The sequence below is a fragment of the Stegostoma tigrinum genome, chromosome 19, assembly GCF_030684315.1.
Source record: "Stegostoma tigrinum isolate sSteTig4 chromosome 19, sSteTig4.hap1, whole genome shotgun sequence".
Taxonomy (NCBI): domain Eukaryota; kingdom Metazoa; phylum Chordata; class Chondrichthyes; order Orectolobiformes; family Stegostomatidae; genus Stegostoma; species Stegostoma tigrinum.
The window spans coordinates 57,525,219-57,548,841 of NC_081372.1; the positions used below are offsets into that span (position 1 = coordinate 57,525,219).

Below are 23,623 nucleotides of genomic sequence, written 5' to 3' on the forward strand. Positions count from 1 at the left end.
ATCTCAGGTAACCAGCGAGAAACTGATGTCCATTTCAAGCCCACTGACTCCCACAGCTACCTAGAATACACCTCCTCCCACCCCCCCCTGCAAAAATTACATCCCCTGTTCCCAATTCCTCCACCTCCCAGGAGGAGGCATTCCACTCCCGCACATCCCAGATGTCCACGTTCTTCAAGGACCGGAACTCCCTCCCTCCCCTTCTCCCTCCACCCCCCCTCCCCCCCGCCACCCGCAGTGGTCGAGAACGCCCTTGATTGCGTCTCCCGCATTTCCCGCAACACGTCCCTCACACCCCGCCCCCGCCACAACCGCCCCCAGAGGATCCCCCTCATTCTCACATACCACCCCACCAACCTCCGGATACAACGTATCATCCTCAGACACTTCCACCATCTACAATCCGACCCCACCACCCAAGCTATTTTGCCATCCCCACCCTTGTCTGCCTTCCGGAGAGACCACTCTCTCCGCAACTCCCTTGTCCGCTCCACACTCCCCTCCAACCCCACCACACCCGGCACCTTCCCCTGCAGCTGCAGGAAGTGCTACACTTGTCCCCACACCTCCTCCCTCACCCCTATCCCAGGCCCCAAAACGACCTTCCATATCAAGCAGATGTTCACCTGCACATCTGCCAATGTGGTATATTGTATCCATTGCACCCGGTGTGGCCTCCCCTACATTGGAGAAACCAAGCGGAGGCTTGGGGTCCGCTTTGCAGAACACCTCCGCTTGGTTCGCAACAATCAACTGCACCTCCCAGTGGCGAACCATTTCAACTCCCCCTCCCATTCCTCAGACGACATGTCCATCATGGGCCTCCTGCAGTGCCACAATGATGCCACCCAAAGGTTGCAGAAACAGCAACTGATATTCCGCTTGGGAACCCTGCAGCCCAATGGTATCAATGTGGACTTCACCAGCTTCAAAATCTCCCCTTCCCTCACTGCATCCCAAAACCAGCCCAGCTCGTCCCCGCCCCCCACTGCATCCCAAAACCAGTCCAACCTGTCTCTGCTTCCCTAACCTGTTCTTCCTCTCACCCATCCCTTCCTCCCACCTCAAGCCGCACCTCCAATTCCTACCTACCACCTCATCCTGCCTCCTTGACCTGTCCATCTTCCCTCCCTACCTCCTCACCTATACTCTCGTCTCTACCTATCTTCTTTTCTCTCCATCTTCAGTCCACCTCCCCCTCTCTCCCTATTTATTGCAGTTCCCTCTCCGATGAAGGGTCTAGGCCCGAAACGTCAGCTTTTGTGCTCCTCTGATGCTGTTTGGCCTGCTGTGTTGATCCAGCTCCACACTTTATTATCTTGCATGTAGGGTGCCAGCTTTTCACACGCAGAGCTGCATGGCAGTTATTTTGATTTTTAAAAAAGACATATGACTATTGACATGTATCAAACAGTGTTGTGGCGTTAAGTTTACCAGGGTCTCCAGCTGTGGGATCTTGCCAAATTCTTTTAATGCTCTTTTCACGAGACTCCCTAATAGCCCATAGGTCAACAGAAATACAGAATGCATCATCATTACTATGAGACAGCATTACCTAATGAATGAGTTAATGAGTGAAAACAATAGCCAATAAATTAGCCTTGAGAAAATTTCAAAGGAAGCTCTTGAGAAAAACTTATGAGCACTTGATGGCTAATTATTTCTACATGAGCAGAGCTTGGAAAGATGTGCACAGCATTTTATTCACAACAAAGTATTCACATTATGAGAAAATGGCAGCGAACAGTAACGAACAGTGGAATAGTTAGCTGAGGAGTCTACAATCTGCCCAATAAAAGGACACATCAGAACACTCCAGCCTTGACATTTTAAGCTCCCTTTTGCTTGGGCAAAAAACTTCCACTCGCCATAGAGATGCATCTTTTGGATGAACTTGTTCAAGAAAGGAAATCTTATTGCGATGGTGTTGGGCTTTTAACACACAACTCAGCATTGCAAAATAGCCTCCATGTCACCTGCTAAACTGACTTTAAAAAAGGATCATATCACCTTTGTAAAATGCTGTGAGCATTTGCATAGGCATATGCCCAAAAGTAATCTAGTTCCTCTCCCAAGCACTCAAGTCTAACAGGGATGTTTTACATCTTTTAGCTAAAATGGACTTGAAGAGCAGAGCAATCTCAAATTTCCTCAGGTGATATTTGGAATGCACTCACTCAGACCGAAATGAAAATAACATGATGGCAAACGGAAAGGCTAGGCCAGTGTTCACTTGGAATCAAGTCAAACAAACACTTATTAATGCTCAACAGATCAAATCTGCATGCTCAGCTTAAGCAAGAAAGAAAAGAGTGACCAATTCAACCATATAACAAATCCCCACAAAAAAACTAAACACAGGTACTTTTAAGAAAGTAAATTCTCTCCAATATCTAATGCAAAAAACTTATTTGCTGAACTAATAGGAGCTAATTCAAAAGCATGATAAACTGTGAAGTGTGGTGTTTTCCAGTAAGGAAAATGATGGACAGCACAGCAAGGACATGTTTAGTCAACAGGTACTAGGCAACTGAAAAGTCACGTTTACTGAGCAGCCAAGTGTGAGGTCACCCTGTTTGGACTGAAAAAGGATAGACAATGGCACTTTGTAAATGGTGGAAAGCAGGAAACAGTAGCAATCCAAAACCATGATGATCCATGCACATTATATAAAAAGTCAAAAGATGTTTCAACGAAGTTAATGGAATACTGACTTTATATCAGGAACACGAGAACAAAAGCGCAGAAGGTAGCTATGTAGCTAATCAAAGTTCGGTCTATATTTCTCATGGAGCACTAGGAGCAACTCTGGGCATTACACCTGAAGAATCACAGAATCCTTAGCGTGGAAGCAAGCCATTCGGCCCATCGAATCCACACCAACCTCCAAAGAGCATCCCACCCCATCCCTGCAATCCTGAATTTCCCATGGCCAATGCACCCAACCTGCACATCTTTGAATTATAAGAAACCCACACAGATACGGAGTCAGTGTGCAAATTCCATATGGACAGTCACCCAAGTACAGAATCGAACCCAGGTCCCTGGCATGGTGAGACAGCGGTGCCAACCATTAAGCCAACTTGCTGCCCCAAAGAAGGATATACCACAAATCCTCACTTAACATTGCAGTTACACTCCTAAAAGCTGCAGTTATAAAATGAAATTGAGTTAAACAAATCAGATTTTCCTATTACAAATAATCTGCAATTAGCGAGTTTTGAGAAGAAAGTGGTGTCTGTACAGATGACGAAGGACACCACTTCCATCCTAGGACAAGCCAAACAGAGACATGCACGAGAATTCCTAGAAGCATGGCATTCCAACTGGAACTCCATCAACAAACACATTGATTCCGAATCAATCTACCATCCCCTGAGAAAAAGAACAGGAAATGACATCACCAACGCAGGAAGTGACATCACCAACCCAAGGAAACCTAACCAGATAAATAGAAAGCGGGACATAACACCAGCGCTTCGTCGGAGGCTCACTGATGATGTTACCTAGAATAGTGACGAAACGTCTGAAAACTAACCTTCCAGCTCAGCGAGCAAACTCACATCCAGAATCTGCAATTAGTTTCTGTAAGATATTTCTCAACAGAATAAAATTGATTAAAACATATCCTGCAAGTAGAATTACTTTACATTGTTAAATTCCTATACTGGTGAGTGAAATTAATTTTAAATTTACTTTACTTTGAAAGTTAAAGTGTGCTGACTCTACATTTTTCCTGAAACACTGAACACAAGGGCTCACAAGATAAAGAGGGAGAGACTGGAAGGGCAGTTTTTAGTTACAAAAACAAAGTTGCTGGAAAAGCTCAGGTTTGGCAGCATCTGTGAAGGAGAAAACAGTTAACATTTCGGGTCCAGTGACCCTTCGTCAGAACTGATAGTGGTTGGGAAAACGTCAGTTTATATGTAGAAAATAGGGAGGTCAGTGGGGTAGGGAGTAAACGATAAGATAGAGCCCCGAAGAGTGAGAAAGACAGTTGGACAGACAAAGGAGTTGCTAACAATCAGGCTGAGAGGATGAATAGGTGTTAAATGGGGACTGCTGGTGACTAACAACAGGGGATGCTCTGTGTGTGTCATGGGAGAGTATAGGCCCTAAAATTGATGAACTCAATATTGAGTCCAGAGGACTGTTGGGACCCCAAGCTGAAAATGACGTGTTGTTGCTCCAGCTTGCGTTGGGCTTCACTGGAACACTGTAGCAAGCCAGAGATAGATGCTGGCCAGGGAGGAGGGTGGTGCATTGAAGAGTTTTGAGTTATACGGACTCAAACTAAACCGAGCAAGCCAGAATGGCCAAGGTGCATAAAAATTGAGTACATCCTGAACAATTTAAGACAGTGTTCTATAGCCAACCATGAACAGGCTCTTCTATACCTGGTGATAATCAATGAGACAAGAGTATTCAAAATCCTCAAGTTTATGGAGCATCTAGGTGAGTGCAATCATACCATGGTAAAACTTCACAGTGTACAGTGGAGAAGCTTAGTTGTAAGACAACCTTCCAACCCAAATAAAACGCAACCATAAATGGTATGAAAGTAGAACTAGCTAAAAAGTGAAATGGGAAATGAGGTTAAAAGATAGGACAATACTGATGCAGTTGCAGATCTTTAATGAAATATTACCAACACTCCTCAGCAAAAAAAACTGACAAAGAAAGCTGTTCAGAATAATGTATGATCAAAGGCTAAACAGCAAGTTGAAAGGAATGCTACAATTTTGCAGTGATTTGACACGTCAGAAGATTGGACAGATTTTAAAGACTAACAAAGGAATAATAAAACAAAACAAAAGGGAGAAGGGGAGCATGAGAGAAAGCCAGCTAATAGGAAAAAGTAACCAAAGCTGTGGTGGGCCCTCAGAGGATTGATAATGGAAAACCACGAGACAATGTGCTTGCCTTCACTGTAGCAGACTTAGAAAGCTTGCCAAAAACACAAAGTCAAGAGATCATAAGAAAGGGTCTAGGCCCAAAACGTCAGCCTTCCTGCTCCTATGATGCTGCTTGGCCTGCTGTGTTCATCCAGCTCTACACCTTGTTATCTCAGATTCTCCAGCATCTGCAGTTCCTATTATCTCACATGAAAGAAAGGGATGAACTTAAAACAACCACCAACACCAGGGAAGAGGTGCTGGGAAAATTATTACATTTAATAAATCTTCAGGGCTTAATGGCTTGCATCCTAGATTCTAAGAGTGGATGCTGAGAGAGTACAGACGTTTATATTGCAGATTTAAGAAACATCCCAGTCAACTGGAAACCGAACACATTTATTAAAAGAGATTACATATTTCCAGAGCCAACTGATGGACTCATTTGCTGAGTTTAATGTGACTACTCTGTCATTTGTGTGTATTTGACACTCTTTGCAAAAACCGTTCTCCATAAAAGTCTGTGCTGGTATCCCAGCAATGGATGTTAGCTGCAGAGGCTCTGGCACACCCTGAATAAAAACCAAAAGAATTGCATATACTGTAATTCAGGAACAAAAGCAGAAGTAGTTGCACGATTTCCCAGCACCAATGTCAACAGGGCCCTCAGGAGGGTCAGACCCATCTCCTGCACTTCTGCCCTCAGCTCCTTTCTTCCCTCCCACGACCACGATTGGGTTCTTTTTGTCCTTACCTACCATCCCAACAAAATCCACATCCTGAGGATCATCAGACGCCATTTCCACCATCTCCAGCGAGATGCCACCCTCCCTTCTTTGTCTGTCTTCTGCAGGGACCATTCCTTCCAGAACACACTTACTTTACTTGAAACACCGCCCTGTAGTCCCACAGTACCCCTCCCTCCCCAGTATCCAAGGGCCCAAACATCCCTTCCAGGTGAGGCAGTGCACTTCCCACAAACTAGTCTACTGCATTCGCTGCTCAAAATGAAGCCTCCTCTACACTGGGGAAACTAATTATAGACTGAGGGACCGCTTCGTAGCGCATCTATGTTATGCTTGCAAAACAAAAACAGACCCAAGCTTCCAGTTGCCTGCCACTTTAACACACCAACTTGTCCCCTAGCCAACATCTGTCTCAGGCTTACTGTAGTGTTCCAGCAAAGCTCAGCGCAAGTTGGAACAATCTCATTTTCCGCTTGGGGAACTTGCAGCTCTCCAGATTCAATACAGTTCAATAATTTTAGAGCATAAATTCTCCCATGTCCTAGCCCCTTACCCCAAACACCAGACCTTGTCATCACAGTCTTCCACCACACACTACCTATTGCTAGTCACTAACAGTGTCCATTAAGTTATTCACCCTTTTAGCCACATCGTTATCAACTCCTTTGTCAATCCAAGTACTCTTCTCGCTCTTCGGGCTCTATGCCCACCTATTGTTTACCCCTTACTCCCTGCCCCTCCCTACCTTCTGCACATAAACCGACATTTTCCTAGCTACCATCAGTTCAGAGGAAGGTCACCTGACTTGAAAGGTTAACAGATTTTTCTTCACAGATGCTGCCAGACCTTCTGAGCTTTTCCAGCAAATTCTGTTTTTGTTTCTGGCTCACATTGAACTGGTTTGGTAAGACCACTTGTCGTGGCAGTTCAAAGCCTGCCACTGACAGATGCAGTGTAATCACAAGGAATTGGTCTGTGACTTCCTGCCTTTTCCATTGCCTAGCTGCTGCTGGTAGATCTTGGTCAGGAAACTTGCTCTATGAGTGAGCAGTAACAAAAAGTGGACAGGAAGTAAGATGAATGTTCGGAGGGTAAGTGAAGTGTAGTATGGCACTTGATTGACAATCAAGGTATATTCAAGAGTGAAAGAGCAAGAGCTGAGGTCCAGAGTGTAGTAACAGCAGCACTAAGAGATTGGCCAGTCAGTTAAACCTACTTTTTTTTGCTATCTTTGCTGTGGGTTTTACCCAGATGTCCCACAAGTACAAAGTTCTATCTAGAGCCACTCCCAACTATGCTGGGGTTAGATAAACGTTTGTGTTCAAACATTCATGCAATCTTTTGAGCACTTGAACTTTGTAACAGATGATTTAAAGAAGTGTCTCAATAATGTCTTGGCACAGGTTAAAAGCTCTCCAGACAGATTTGAGAGCAGACAATGTGCTATACGGTATAGTAGGCAGCTGTGGGGCCAGGTATCACTGTGCCTGACTTCAGGTTCTTTTGGAAACTGGTTTCAACATAGGGGTTGAGTGTCAGAACTTGATCACACGCTGAGACAATTCTTGCTAACACTAGATGGACTCTAATTCCAGAGTTGTTGCAGAATTAAACACTCGAAGATAGTGAAATCAATCTATTGCTGGTCATGAGCATTCAATCTTTTTCTGGACTTTGGAATACAATGACATTTACATTGTCAGCAGTGAGTTTAAAGTTGTTCATTCTTGTATAGAACCTAATAAGCCAATCCCAAGTCCGAGGCCAAACTGTTTGAGAAGTTCTGGGTGCAATGTTGTCATATCCCTCTGCTGTGTCACATTTCAGGCCCCTTAATATTTTCTCCACTATGTAACCTTGATTGGATCAGGACCATCACATTCTGCCTGTTGGCATTTTCCAATTCATTACAGATATTTTCTTTTCCAACACTGCTGTCACTACATGGAGCAAATGACTAGAAACTTAGAGTTACCAAAGCGCAATTCACTACAGGTGATTTTCAAGCTGCAACACTTCCAACTGCAATGAATGAAATTGAGCCTTGTTGACATTTCCTTGCAACTGGCATAGTGTTAAGGATTGGTTCGATGACTGCTACATCAGGGTCACTAAATGACTTTTAGGAGTTGTGGCAAAATCATGTTGGGGGGGGGGGGGGACTTAGATTTTAAGCTAGAGGCAGGTATGTACGGATCATTTCTAAAGTTTTCATTTTAAGTCAAAAATCGTTTGAAACACTGACCCCATGCAGCAATTTTAAGAAAGCACAAGACTGTTGTTAAGTGACTTGGACTCCAGAATTAATAGATGGGAAGGTCAAATTGGATTAACACACCAGAAAACTACTAATTCAGTTAGATTTCAGATCATAAAAGTTTCAAAGTTCAGAAGTGGGAACAATATTTCCTAGCAGAAAAATCAAGCATTCATGGTTAGGCAGTCACACTAAGTGCTGTTATCTGGGGAGCTTCTAAGTCAGCAGAGTTTGAAAATTTCTGTCCAAGTTATTAGAACTGAAAGACTTTAGGTTTTCAGAACTTGAAAAGATTCATGCCAGTTGACTTGGATCAAAATTATAAAACCGTCCACATAATCCAAGCGCATTTTCTCCAATTTTTGATCTAGTGCTGGGAAACCAGTTAAAACTTTGTCTTGCTGCCCAAGTCAAGACTTTCTATCTTATAGCTTTGTTTGTGAGCATCACTAGTTAGGTCAGTATTTATTACCCATCCTCTACTGCCCACACGGCAGTTAAGAGTCTACCACATTGCATAGTCCAGTTTTCTTCCCTAAAAGCCATTCATGAGACCAGACAGCTTTTCTCACCACCTCCCCCCCACCCCTCCAAAAACAGTAGACAACATATTCATGGTTGTAATTAGACCCTTAACTTCAGATTTTTATTGATTTGAAATTTTATCTGCCATGTGGGATTCTCATCTTGTTCTCAGAATGTTACAAAGGTCTATCATTAATGTCACTAGGCCATTACTACTTCTCACTACGTGCTATAGTGCAAGGCTTTTGAGAGACTACATCTGGAGTACAATGCAGAAATATGGACTTGAGAAATGATATAATGGCACTAGAAACTAGTTGAGAAGGTTAACGCAACTCATTCCTGAAACGAAGGGTTTATCTTATGAAGACAGGTTCACCACTTTAAGACTTGCCTATTGCAGTTAGATCAATGAGATCACACTGAAACATACAGAAGCTTGAGGGAATTTGAAAGGGAGCATACAGCAAAAATGTACTTTGAGAACTAGGGGACAGAGTTTAAGTAGTTGCATTGTAAGACAGATGAGCAAATGTCTCTGCGCATCAGCAGACTGTACAATTTTGCTTTCCAGAAAATAGTGGAGACTGAGTCATTGAAATTTAAGACTGCATCACACAGACTTAACAGAAAACAGATCCAAGAGTTACAGTGAGGTTTTTTTTTGGGGGGGGGCGCGCTGTGCAGGAAAGTGGAGTTGAGACCACAATCAGATCAGTTATCACTTTATTAAATGATGGAACGAGTCATATTCTACTCTTGCTCTGAAGTTCCAATCTAACCAACCATTTATTCAATGTTTTTCCAAATACAAACTTTATTCATAAAATTTATGCATACAACCAAAGATAGCACTACAAAACTACAACTGTTTCTCCAATACTATACACTAATTACATTTACAATTACAGTCAATATTTACAACGTTCACTTCTTGCTAACACATAGCCCAAGGGATTTGTCGAGTCCGTATCCTTCAGTTGAAGGCATTTTAAAAAAAAATGGCCTTTCCTCACCGTGCCTTTGCAGTGACTGGTCAAAGCTTAAATGTGTGCATCAGCATGAAGTCCTGGACTGTGGTGACTCTTTCACTGAGCTGATGGCCCTCTAGCCCACATTGAAAGGAAACAAAGTGGGCATCGAGATAACAGTCTGAAGTTACGGAACAAATGTGGAGTCTTCAAGGTTGGAAACCACCCAAGGAAATTTGTTCCTCAAGCTGCAGTTGAGCTTCAACAGAAAAGAGCAGAACTGACAAACTGAACTTGAGAGTTTCATAAGCTGATGGTTGTCTGTTTTCATGTTTTTGTTTGTGTCATTTTTATGTGCAATCGCCACTACATGTGCTAAGGGTACATAGAGTTTTTTTCTTGCCTCATCAACATTCTATTTGGCCCTGAACAGTGAAATTCAAAGTAAGCAATTCAATTTTTCCTGTCTTTCACGTCTTACTTTTGTCCTTATCCTTCCTCTGAATATTTTATTAGTCTGACCTGACGATTGTCAGCAAAGAACATGGACTGAAAAACATAAGCCTATAATGCTTCCAGACACACTGAATTCAAGCACCTTACTTCAATTTCAGATTTCCAGCAGACAGTTTTGTCTTTCAATTAAAATTCAAGTTCTTCGTGAAATGTTAAGTAGAAGACTTAAAATTTGGAATGAAGTCAAGCAAGGCAAAGTAATCATACAATAACCTTATCGAGTTTTTTGAGGATGTGACTAGTAAGGTTGATGAGGGTCAAGCTGTGGATGTGGTGTATATGGACTTCAGTAAGGCATTTGATAAGGTTCCCCATGGTAGGCTCATTCAGAAGGTCAGGAGGAATGGGATACAGGGGAACTTAGCTGCTTGGATACAGAATTGGCTGGCCAACAGAAGACAGCGAGTGGTAGTAGAAGGAAAATATTCTGCCTGGAAGTCAGTGGTGAGTGGGGTTCCACAGGGCTCTGTCCTTGGGCCTCTACTGTTTGTAATTTTTATTAATGACTTGGACGAGGGAATTGAAGGATGGGTCAGCAAGTTTGCAGACGACACAAAGGTCGGAGGTGTCGTTGACAGTGTAGAGGGCTGTTGTAGGCTGCAGCGGGACATTGACAGGATGCAGAGATGGGCTGAGAGGTGGCAGATGGAGTTCAACCTGGATAAATGCGAGGTGATGCATTTTGGAAGGTCGAATTTGAAAGCTGAGTACAGGATTAAGGATAGGATTCTTGGCAGCGTGGAGGAACAGAGGGATCTTGGTGTGCAGATACATAGATCCCTTAAAATGGCCACCCAAGTGGACAGGGTTGTTAAGAAAGCATATGGTGTTTTGGCTTTCATTAACAGGGGGATTGAGTTTAAGAGTCGTGAGATCTTGTTGCAGCTCTATAAAACTTTGGTTAGACCGCACTTGGAACACTGCGTCCAGTTCTGGGCGCCCTATTATAGGAAAGATGTGGATGCTTTGGAGAGGGTTCAGAGGAGGTTTACCAGGATGCTGCCTGGAGTGGAGGGCTTATCTTATGAAGAGAGGTTGACTGAGCTCGGTCTCTTTTCATTGGAGAAAAGGAGGAGGAGAGGGGACCTAATTGAGGTATACAAGATAATGAGAGGCATAGATAGAGTCGATAGCCAGAGACTATTTCCCAGGGCAGAAATGGCTAGCACGAGGGGTCATAGTTTTAAGCTGGTTGGTGGAAAGTATAGAGGGGATGTCAGAGGCAGGTTCTTTACGCAGAGAGTTGTGAGAGCATGGAATGCGTTGCCAGCAGCAGTTGTGGAAGCAAGGTCATTGGGGTCATTTAAGAGACTGCTGGACATGCATATGGTCATGGAAATTTGAGGGTGCATCCATGAGGATCAATGGTCGGCACAACATTGTGGGCTGAAGGGCCTGTTCTGTGCTGTACTGTTCTAATTCCTACAGTGTGAAAGCAGGCCAAAATTTCCCCATCGAGCTCACATCCACCCTCCGAGCGTCCCACCCAGAACACCCCCTACACCTTTAGCCCATTCTGTAACACCATTTCCCATGGCCAATCCACCTAACCTGCACAACTTTGGACTACGGGAGGAAACTGGAGAATTTGGAGGAAACCCAAACAGAGGGGGAGAACGTGCAAACTCCATACAGACAGTCGTGCTGGAATTGAACCAGGTCCCTGGTATTTTGAGGCTGCAGTGCTAGCCACTGAGCCACTGTGCTGCCCATACTGCTGACAATCTGACAGCTTTATTCACCTGAAAGATCAGCTGTCCTTCAGCGTTAGTATAGAATACCAACTAGAAGAAAAACTCTACCCTTTGTCACCTCAGTGGTGGAACTAAACTGACTACTATTGATATACATGATCTACAGATGAATGCAATGTCATTGGTTTGTAAACTTGAAGTTTAATAGCAATCTTTTATCTCTTCAGTTCTGTATACAAAGAGGTTTGCACATCGTCCAAACAAAATTCACAACTCTCAATCACTCAGCCAAGTAAGACTTCTAGTATGTCATAGCAGAGACACTGCATATGCTGAACACTTTCCAAACCTTGGTAGCCATCTTTCTCAATAGGCCACCAATGATGAGATCCAAAATTGATCAGCCTTCTACAGACTTGACATCCATAAGTCAACAGAAGTCCAAGTATGGACAGCAGTTACTGTCACACACAATGTTGTACTGTAGTGAAACATAGTATATCAACACAAAGGAGCATTGGAGAAATTCCATCAGTAATGTTTCTGCTCCATCTTCTCAATTCAATGGGAGTAGGATGAAACAAAAACAAAATCCTGCAATTCAGACCCCACTATCTCGAGGGATGTCTTGCAGCTTGTGCCCAAAGATCTGCTGTGAAGAAGCTCCCTGTTCAGTCACAAGACCCTAAAACATGAGTCGCTTTATCTTCAAAAGGAGTGACATTGAGAATCCCCAGATCCTTCAAATTCCTGCTCCACCTTTGGATCTATACCTTTTATTTTGTATTGTCGCCCCTCGTTCCTGCCAAAATGCATCAGTTTTCACGTAAATGCCACTGCAATCCAGCAACACTTACACAGCATTTTCCTGCAGATCAATGGTCAGTTTCTGGGTGTGGGTGCTGCTAGGAACATCTGGTTCCTGATCTAATTAGAGTTGCAGTCCAAATGGGGATAAAACAGACAAATTCCAAAAGTGACCCTCCAATGACTGCCCTTGACATCATGGAGCAATTCTGCACTGGTTGACTTAATACCTTGTATTAGAAAGGAAGGCAGCTGCAATTACTGAAGGTGACTCATCTCATTCCTAGGTCATGGCTGAAAAAAAATCTACCTTGAGGATCTCTTCCAAATCAACCTGTTCAGAGATATTCTTATACACCTGAGGCAGGTGGCCTCCTGGCTCGGAGGTAGTGACGTTATCACGGGAGCCCAAATTCCTCAAGGTAGTAGCACACAGGGCACAATCATTTTCAGCTGCTTCAATGACCAGACCTGAAACTGGCATGTTTACTAATTGCAGACCATTCAATATCATTTGCAGCTCATTTGATATGGAATCTGTCTGTGCCCAGTAGCAATAAGAATTGGGTAACATTCAAACATGTGGTGATATATTGCAATTAACAAACAAACACCAGGCAATGACCACACTGCCAATAACAAAACCTAATTTGATACAGATTTTGGTGCACAAAATGACAGGTCATAGGGCCCTATCGTGCTGCAACCATCAAATATTTGTTCTTGACATTCAATAGCAAATCAGTGAATCGCCAATGAGCAACATCCTTGGAGTCAACACAGTAAACACGCTTCATTGGAATTCTGTCCATCAGCTTAAAAGATCTAATCCCTCTAGCGGTAATGTGCATTTTAAGAATGGACTGATTAACTCAAAGGGCCCTTTGACAGAACCTTCCATCCCATTTCCTTGAACACCAAAACAGCACTAAATGCATGGGCAAGGGGAGACAAGCTGCCAGTTTCCCCATGTTGCTTTTACCTCCGCTGACATTACGTAAAAACCCTGGAAGTCTGCCCCTAACGGCATTCATGCATAGTTGCAGCCGACCACAACTGCAACAACAACTAGGGATGGACTTCAGAGGATGTGTACTACTCATCTGGTTTTAAAAGTTATAAAAATGGCAGTAAATCTTAAAACTAGTGAAAATTTGGTATAACTGGAATTGGCAAAAATCTCATTTAATAGAACATAGAACATAGAACAGTACAGCACAGAACAGGCCCTTCAGCCCACGAGGTTGTGCCGACCATTGATACTCATGTATGCACCTTCAAATTTCTGTGACCATATGCATGTCCAGCAGTCTCTTAAATGTCCCCAGTGACCTTGCTTCCACAACTGCTGCTGGCAATGCATTCCATGCTCTCACAACTCTCTGTGTAAAGAACCCGCCTCTGACATCCCCTCTATACTTTCCTCCAACCAGCTTAAAACTATGGCCCCTCGTGTTAGCCATTTCTGCCCTGGGAAATAGTCTCTGGCTATCAACTCTATCTATGCCTCTCATTATCTTGTATACCTCAATTAGGTCCCCTTTCCTCCTCCTTTTCTCCAATGAAAGAAGTCCGAGCTCAGTCAACCTCTCTTCATAAGATAAGCCCTGCAGTCCAGGCAGCATCCTGGTAAACCTCCTCTGAGCCCTCTCCAAAGCATCCACATCTTTCCTATAATAGGGCGACCAGAACTGGACACAGTATTCCAAGTGCGGTCTAACCAAAGTTTTATAGAGCTGCAACAAGATCTCACAACTCAAACTCAATCCCCCTGCTAATGAAAGCCAAAACACCATTATGCTTTCTTAACAACCCTGTCCACTTGGGTGGCCATTTTAAGGGGTCTATGTATCTGCACATCAAGATCCCTCTGTTCCTCCACACTGCCAAGAATCCTATCCTTAATCCTGTACTCAGCTTTCAAATTCGACCTTCCAAAATGCATCACCTTGCATTTATCCAGGTTGAACTCCATCTGCCACCTCTCAGCCCATCTCTGCATCCTGTCAATGTCCCGCTGCAGCCTACAACAGTCCTCTATACTGTCAACGACACCTCCAACCTTCGTGTCGTCTGCAAACTTGCTGACCCATCCTTCAAACCACTCATCCAAGTCATTAATAAAAATTACAAACAGTAGAGTTCCAAGAACAGAGCCCTGTGGAACACCACTCACCACTGACTTCCAGGCAGAATATTTTCCTTCTACTACCACTCGCTGTCTTCTGTTGGCCAGCCAATTCTGTATCCAGACAGCTAAGTTCCCCTGTATCCCATTCCTCCTGACCTTCTGAATGAGCCTACCATGGGGAACCTTATCAAATGCCTTACTGAAGTCCATATACACCACATCCACAGCTCGACCCTCATCAACTTTTCTAGTCACATCCTCAAAGAACTCAATAAGGTTTGTGAGGCGTGACCTGCCCCTCACAAACCCGTGTTGACTGCATTTGATCAAGCCATGCTCTTCCAGATGGTCATAAATCCTATTCCTCAGAATTCTTTCTAACACCTTGCAGACAACAGACGTGAGACTTACTGGTCTGTAATTGCTGGGGATTTCCCTATTTCCTTTCTTGAAGAGAGGAATTACATTTGCCTCTCTCCAGTCCTCAGGTATGACTCCAGTGGAGAACGAGGATGCAAAGATCTTCGCGAGTGGCGAAGCAATTGCATTTCTCGTTTCCCAAAGCAGCCGAGGACAAATCTGGTCCGGGCCTGGCAACTTGTCAATCTTAATGTTGGACAAAATTTTCAGCACATCAGCTTCCTCTATCTCTATCCATTCCAGCATGCACACCTGCTCTTCAAAGGTTTCAGTCACTACAAAGCTCGTTTCTTTCGTAAAGACGGAAGCAAAAAACTCATTTAGGGCTTCCCCTACCTCTTCAGACTCCACACACAAGTTCCCTATGCTATCCCTGATTAGCCCTACTCTTTCTTTGACCATTCTCTTATTCCTCACGTAAGTGTAAAATGCCTTTATGTTCTCCCTAATCCGTTCGGCCAAGCCTTTCTTGTGCCCCCTCCTGGCTCTCCTCAGACCATTTTTGAGCTCCTTCCTCGTCTGCCTGTAATCCTCTCTAGCTGAGCTTGACCCTAGCTTCCTCCACCTTATGTAAGCTACCTTCTTCCTTTTCACAAGAAGCTCCACTGCTCTCGTCATCCAAGGTTCCTTTATCTTACCCCTTCTTGCCTGTCTCAGAGGGACATATTTACTCATCACTCAAAACAACTGTTTCTTAAACAGTCTCCACATATCTATAGTTCCCTTACCATGGAACAATTGCTCCCAGTCCATGTTTCCTAACTCATGTCTAATCGCGTCATAGTTTTCTCTTCCCCAATTAAATATACTCCCATTTTGCCTAATCCTCTCCTTCTCCATAGCTATGTAGAATGTGAGGCAGTTATGGTCACTATCACCAAAATGCTCTCCCACCACAAGATCTGATACCTGCCCCAGCTCGTTTCCGAGCACCAAGTCTAGAATGGCCTCTCCCCTTGTCGGCCTGTCAACGTACTGAGTTAGGAAACCCTCCTGAACACACCTTACAAAAACAGTTCCATTCAAATCTTCTGCTCAAAGGGATGTTCCAATCAATATTGGGAAAGTTAAAGTCACCCATTACAACAACCCTACTACGTCCACATTTTTCCAAAATCTGCCAACCAATGCTTTCTTCAATCTCCCTGCTGCTAGAGGGGGGCCTGTAGTAAACCCCTAATGAGGTGACTACTCCCTTGCTTTTCCTAATTTCCACCCACACCGACTCTTAAAATTATCCTCCACAAGTCCATTCATTTCCCTTGCAACAGTAGGCTGCACTTATTTGCCATGACTTGCTAAATACCTGTAAGCTGGCTATCTCTGATTTACACAAGGACACATGTTCCATTGTACTACAGCATTCTGTAGCCTCTTTTTAAATATATAGCTTTTCTAGTAGTGCTACAAAAGGTGGACGTTTTCACAGGCATCCCTCAGCCCCTACCAAAATTTTGCTGATTCACAACCTATAACTCCACATCTTCCTGCCCATCTTTCTACAATCTGCAGTTTTAGCCACAAAACAGTAGTTCCTTCCCTGAAGTCATCAACACATAATAATCATTTGACGTCCCAGTGACTCCAGCAGCACTCCGTAAAGAACATTTTACCAGACTGAAAGTGATCTATTATCAGCTGTAACTTGGGAAGTGGAAAGAATATTCAAAATTGCAAATCAAAATTCCAATTAGAACAAATTTTAGTTTGTACCCAGGATCTTTAGACTCAAATGTCCCTGTCCAGACAACATTGTAGTAACAACATCTAAAAATTATCCATGGATCGTTGAAATACATGAACTGAAAAAGCACCAACAGTAAACAAATAAACTGATAGAGTAACGTCGTTGCTATATTGATGGAAATTACCTCTACCAACACACGCAAGAAGCAAAATGTAATCTTGACTGGAGTTACCTGTGGGGGGAAAAGAAGCAATTTTGGAATAGTCATTGGATATACAGCATTGGTATTTTTAACTTCTAATCTATACCCAATTCATACTCAAACTAATACTTCTATATATAGCCCTGGAAGAACAAGCTTGGAGTATTTTTCTTCCTTACAGCTCGTTTTTGTCCTTTTATGTCAAAGCCACATGGAAATGTGGGGTAAGTAACACTGGTAAACAAGTTTTTGAAACATTTCTACTCCTTTTGATCCCCAGTGTACCATGTAATCCGACTCACATCCAAACTTCAACTCCTGGTATCATTGCAATTTTACTTTGTTAAAATAATTATCAAAAGAAACCAGTTATTTCCTAATACAGATTTTAAAAAACTAGATACAAAATTAATAACACTGGTTGCTCGAGTCACAGCTGCATCATTTCTTTCAATTACAGACACTGTTTGTCTGGTACGAAACTCTGCCAAAGGTTTCGCCTTAGAAAGAAATTAGTGGCTCCCCTATCCATATCCAGTTGGAACAGGTTCTGGAAATATTTTTTAGAACATGAATGTACTATGAGATAACTGTCAATATGTCAGCATATGGATCATGTGATTTTTAAAGAGAACATCTTTAAAATGCTTGATAGTAACAAAAAAATGTTACATTTGACCGAACACAAACTGCATTCTGGGAGACAGTTAATGAAGCTCTATGAATCCAAATCACACTTTGGGCCCTCCTATGGTGCAGTGGTAGCGTCAGGTTCAAGTCCTACCTGCTCCAGAGGCGTAATAACATCGCTGAAAAGTTGATTAGAAAAATAGGTTATATTAAAAAAAATGAAGCTCACAAAGAGTAGACATCACCTAGCCCCTGGGATTATTAAAAGAAAACTATTACCATCTTCAATCACGGGAGAAATGTAACACTGGCACAGGACAGATTGTCTCCAATCTCTTTTTAAAAATCATTTCTCAAAGCGAGTTGATTATTCAAACACCCACCAAAACCCTTCATTGCTGCAACCCAAGAGCTCTCCAGGAGGAATTTTGAATCATCTCCAAGAAAACCACAGAATCACCCCAACCAAAACTGCAGAAGGACTGTTCCAGTAAGAACCTATAGTACTAGCATCTACTTAGGGAAGGTGGACTTTCATCTGAAAGAAAGCCTCTGGGAAATCAATGAATAGTTTTCTTTCCCAACTTCACTTGTTAAGATCTGATACTCTGTGGAGTTTAACTGCCTTTTTCACATTTTCTTCATGGAGGGAGAAGCGTATATTATTTCCAGATTAGTGGATTGTTGGATTTATTTGTGCTTGTACTTTTACTTTTTAAAGCCTCTGTTGGCAATTTCTGAATCTTTGTTAAAGTAAAGTAAACTCTCACAAATAATTGCATTTGTTGCTTAACTTCTGGAACATGATTATACAACAAGTGTAAAAAGAAAAAGCTGTGTTGATTTATTAAAGTGTCAATCTCACCTTTTTAAATTCAAACTCTCATCAATTCAGGAGTGAAAAGAGTAGTCAGCTCACTTCTCCTGACTTGGTGACAATAAATAGTCACATTAAAATTCATATAATTAAGAAAAACCTATGTTTCAATTATTTCCTGCCCCAACAAAAATTCTCTTTCAGGTACTGTGCTGACACAATTTATGACCTGGAAAAGAGCAGCCTGGCACACTTAGAATTCTGTGAATGCTGCTTTCTTTTTGCCCCAACCAACCTATCCCATATCCCATCAAGACTACATTTGAACTAGGCTCACACACAAGGCTACCTGCGAGAAATACATCAGTCTGGGAATCTCTACCACCAACAATGCATTCAAAGACTCAATATCAGCTTTGCCTAACAGGACATTCAGCAAAATCAAGATCTGGGACAGAGCCAACTTTAACACTCAATCACTATTTAAGTGGGGCTACATATTTGACAAAACCAATTTTTTTGAAATGGCAGCAGTGGCTCCTGAGCCCATCCATTCCCCAGCACCAAGCCAGCCACACCCATTTACCAGTTTGCAGAACACACCTACGCTCGGTTCGCACTAAACAACTGCACCTCCCAGTCGTGAACCATTTCAACTCCCCCTCCCATTCCTCAGACATGTCCATACTTGGCCTCCTCAGTGCCACAACGATGCCACCCGAAGGTTGCAGGAACAGTAACTCATATTCCACTTGGGAACCCCGCAGCCCAATGGTATCAATGTGGGCTTCACAAGCTTCAAAACCTCCCTTCTCCCTGCCACATCCCAATACCAGCCCAGCTCATCCCCACCTCCCTAACTTGTCTTTCCCCCCCACCTACCCCCTCCTACCTACAGGCCTCATCCTGCCCCCTTTACCTACCCATCCTCCTGGACTGACCTATCCCCTCCCAAACGCCCCACCTACACTCACCTTTACTGGCTCCATCCTCGCCTGTTTGACCTGTCTGTCTCCTCTCAACCTACCTTCTCCTCTACCCATCTTCTATCCACCTCCTCCCCCGTCTCTATTATAGAATCCACTTCCCCTCCCCCATTTTTGAAGACGAGTCTAGGCCCGAAACATCAGCCTTCCTGCTCCTCTGATGCTGCTCGGCCTGCTGTGTTCATCCAGCTCTACACCTTGTTATCTCAGATTCTCCAGCACCTGCAGATCCTACCATCCCCGCACCCATCTTTCATCTTTAAATTTTTTTTCTTATTTTTGGCAGCAAGAATGAAAGGAATGGGATCGGGCAGCCAGCAGGAGCAGGCAACCAAGGTGGCTGGCGGCAACAGCAAGAGCGGGAACAGGCTTCAAGGCACCGACAGCAAGCAGCCTAGGACAGGAGGGACAAGGTCAAACCCAAGGTGGGCAAGTCCAGCATGGCCAGGTGCATACAAGAGTCATACAGCTGTACGGCATGGAAACAAACCCTTCAATCCAACACATCCATGCCAACCCGATATCCCAAATTATTCTCGTCCCATTTGTCAGATTTCGCCCAACTCCCTCTCAACCTTTCCTATTCATATACCTATCCAGATGCCTTTTTAAAATGTTGTAATTGTACCAACCTCCACTACTTCTTCTGGCAGCTCATTCCACACATGCACCACCTTATGCTTGAGAAAGTAGCCCCTCAGGTCCATTTTAAATCTTTCCCCTCTCACCTTAAACCTACGTTCTCTAGTTTTGGACTCCACTACCCTGGGAAAAAGACCTTGGTATTCACCCTATCTATGCCCCTCATGATTTTAGAAACCTCTACAAGGTCATCCCTCAGCCTCTGACACTCCAGGGAAAATAGCCCCAGCCTCTCCCTATAGCTCAAACCCTCCAACCCCAGCTAAATCCTGGTAAATCTTTTGTGAACCCTTTCAAGTTTAATGACATCCTTCCTATAGCAGAGAGGCCAGAACTAAACGCAGTATTCTAAAAGTGGCCGAACCAATGTCCTGTACAGCCTAGACTGTGGTGTTGAGCTATTAACTATGTTACTTTGTTTTTCTTATTTTTCTGCTTTGCAAAAAAGTTCTGTACTTCAGTGCTTTCGTACCCAAGATGGCACCATAACGAGGGACTTGTAAATTTTTCACCATTCTCAAGTGAGTACGTGATAAGCCTAATTCAATCCAATCTAAGTTTAATTTTCTAATTTAAGAAAATAATTTCATGAGGTTCTTTGTTACAATTTTAGTTGTAAGCCACTTTGAGGCATTCTAAACTATTCAAATCAAGTGGCAAACAGGAGGCCAAATCACTCTTTTAAAAAGGCACATTCATAAAATCAAAAGAAACTTACCGCTGAGGTCACTTACAAAATTCGTATACATCTCAGAAACTCTACAAAACTACAATATTATGATGCGTCAGCATAAACATTTTCACTGACCAAACCCATGATATTGGAGCAGCATTTCAGATTTCTACCAACATTGATGCAGCTACTAGGCTCGGATGAATACGGCCATAACACAGAGATCCTCTAAATTGAAGTTTTTCAAATCTTCATGAAGAGAACTGAAGGGTCTCCAGCTGCAAAATCTTGAGATTAGCATTCAAGGACATGAGCAATTGCTGGTATCAGCAAAGCTAAGTGGGCAGTACGGTTAACAAGTTTGTTACGCAGTAGTTGAAGACCTGGCAGGCAGACAAAGAACCGGTGACCACTAGGCGGTCTATAAAAACCAGATAGATAAGGCCGGCATCCCTGCATCTCTCATTCATTAATGGGTTTAGAGGGCAATGGTTCACAAAAGGAATGCAGCAAGAGCCAAATAAACACAAATACAAGTTTGAGAAGATTTGTAGCCTGGGTCACAGATGAGGTTGCAGGTTAGCTTGCCAAGTCAATATGTTTGGTTGCAGACGTTTCATCACCCTGCTAGGTAACACTGTCAGTGTGTCTCCGGTGAAGCATTGGTGTTCTGTTCCATTTGTTATTTACATGCCTCAGCTTGTAAGTGTGGTTGATATTACTTCTGGTTCTGTTTTTCAGCAGTTTGTACATCAGCACCAGATTTCAGTCAACAAACACACTGAACTGTACCCAGTTTACAAACCACTGAAAAACATAACCAGAAGTAATACCAACCGCCCCAGCAAACCGAGGCATGTAAATAACAAGCGGGACAGGACGCCAATGCTTCACCAGAGGTGCACCGGCAACGTTACCTAGCACGGTGATGAAACATCTGCAACCAAACACACCAGCATGTCTGCAACCTTAACCACCACACGTAGGTCAGCTATACATATTGGGAGTGGAAGGCGGCACACAACAGTGGTAGGTGATGTGATTGGGGAACAAACAGGAATTCCTGCTGTTGTTAACATGATTCCAGAATGGTATGTTGCACCCATGCTGTCAGGGTCAAGGATTTCACAGAACTGCTGTAAAATATTCTTTTGAGAAGGGTGAAGAGCCAGGAAGATAGAAAGAAAGAGGTACGAAGTCATGAAAGTTGAATTTAGGAATCTGGACAGGATGCTGAAGCAGCAACGTCAAGATTGCTCTCTGTACATGTAAACGGCTATAGAAATAGGATGACTACACAAATAAACATGTGAATGAGAAAAATAGCACAAGGAGGATGGGTTATACCTCAATAAGACCAGGACTAATGTTCACTGGGAAACTCTGCCAATGCTTCGGTGAGATTTAAACTAGCTTGTCAGGGGATGGGAATCTAAGAGGCAGTTCACTTAGGAGAGAAACAAAGCTAAATATAGGAAATAGGTAACAGAAAATTGTATATGAAAATGGAAAGCAGCTGAAACAGATCCTTGAATTAACTAGTTTCAAACTGCAAAATAAAAGATTAAAAGGGCACAAATAAAGGCACTATCTGAATGCATGCACTTGTTACTGTAAATTGCAGGAGCTAGTGGAACGAAAAACAGATGTAATTGCTGTTAGAGAGATGTGGCTACAGGGTAACCAAGAATGAAGCGGAATATCAAAGGGTATTCAACATTTGAAAGATTGGGCAAAATAACGAAAGGGGAGGGTGGAGTAAGGCTGAGAATGGCTCAGTTAGTATATTAACAAGAGGGGTTTATAATCAGAAGAGCAGGATAAAGAACTTTTGGAGTCAGAAATGGCAAACAGCAAACATTGGCCAGTTTACAGACCAAACAGTAGTGGCAGTGACTGGTAATTTGTAGTACTAATGACATCAAGGGTATTGGGAATAATGCGGGAATTTGGCACTGAGCAATGATCAAAAGAGACAAGTAGACTTGAGGGGCTGAATGACCTACTTCTGCTCCTAAGAAATACATGACAGGGATGTCGATGAACAGGAGCTGTGGCTGCTGTGAATATCACTCTTCACAAACAAACAACCTGCACTTGAGTGCAAAAAGATAATGTATTGTTTATTCCAAGCAGAATAAGTTGCATTTAAATAGCACTTGTCATGAAATTTTTTGAAAGGTAGTCATGTAGGAAGCAGGCAGCCAATACAGACATAGCAAACCCCTATGAAGAGCAATGCCTTAACAACACAAATATTTTTTTCTGATATTGATGAATGCTAAATATTAGTCAGTATACTGGGAATAACTCCTAGGTTCTTCTTCAAAATGGTGCCATAGGATCTTTGACATTCATCCAAGGAAGCAGATGGGGCTATTGTTTAACATCTTACCCAAATGACAGCAGTCATGAATTGGGCCTTGAACCCAGGACCTCAACTCAGGAGCAACAGGACTACCAGCTGAGTCATAACTAATAAAGTCAGAGTGAGCAAATGGTGAATATTTCAGGAGAAAATAAAATTAACTGCTCCTGTGCAATGAAAGAATGAATTAGGCTGGCAACCAAACATTATTTCTGTCTAATCACATGGTGTGTGGTCTAAATTCTTAATTGTTCTAATTTAACTGTTACATTTCCTGAGATTGCTACTGCATGTATTTTCTCAATGGGTATTCCTAAGCATGTGAAAGGCTGGAATTACATTTTCACTGACCAGTTCCTCTAATATGCAGGGGAATGATTTAGTCACAGGTCAAAGCATGGACTACTTGGGTTCTCTTCAAAGTCACTACAATAGTCTACCGAATTATTAACGTTAAAAAAATTCTTTTACTGCATATGACATAGCAATGCAAACCCAAGTGACACAGGTAGGCTCAGTCTTTCGAAAAGAATCCGACTGTATACTAGGTCACAGATGGCATACGCAGACTCCCACTAGAATCAAGTCAGTGTCAGATATCCAATTTAGACCTGAAGACAAAAATCTCTACAGGATCACCATGGACCTTCTACTAG

General features: G+C 42.9%; 1 protein-coding gene across 3 annotated transcripts in view; it reads right to left on the reverse strand.

Moving 5' to 3' along the window:
• The window catches only part of pcif1 (phosphorylated CTD interacting factor 1), a 153,970-nt gene that overhangs the window by 118,994 nt on the left and 11,353 nt on the right, over positions 1-23,623 (reverse strand). Inside the window, exon 2 of one of the 3 annotated variants that reach the window (XM_048549794.2) lies at positions 16,834-16,881. The exons of the other annotated variants lie outside the window; for them this stretch is intronic. The gene's annotated coding sequence lies outside the window, so the exon portion shown is untranslated. The remainder of the gene's footprint in view (positions 1-16,833; positions 16,882-23,623) is intronic. 3 annotated transcript variants of the gene reach the window in all.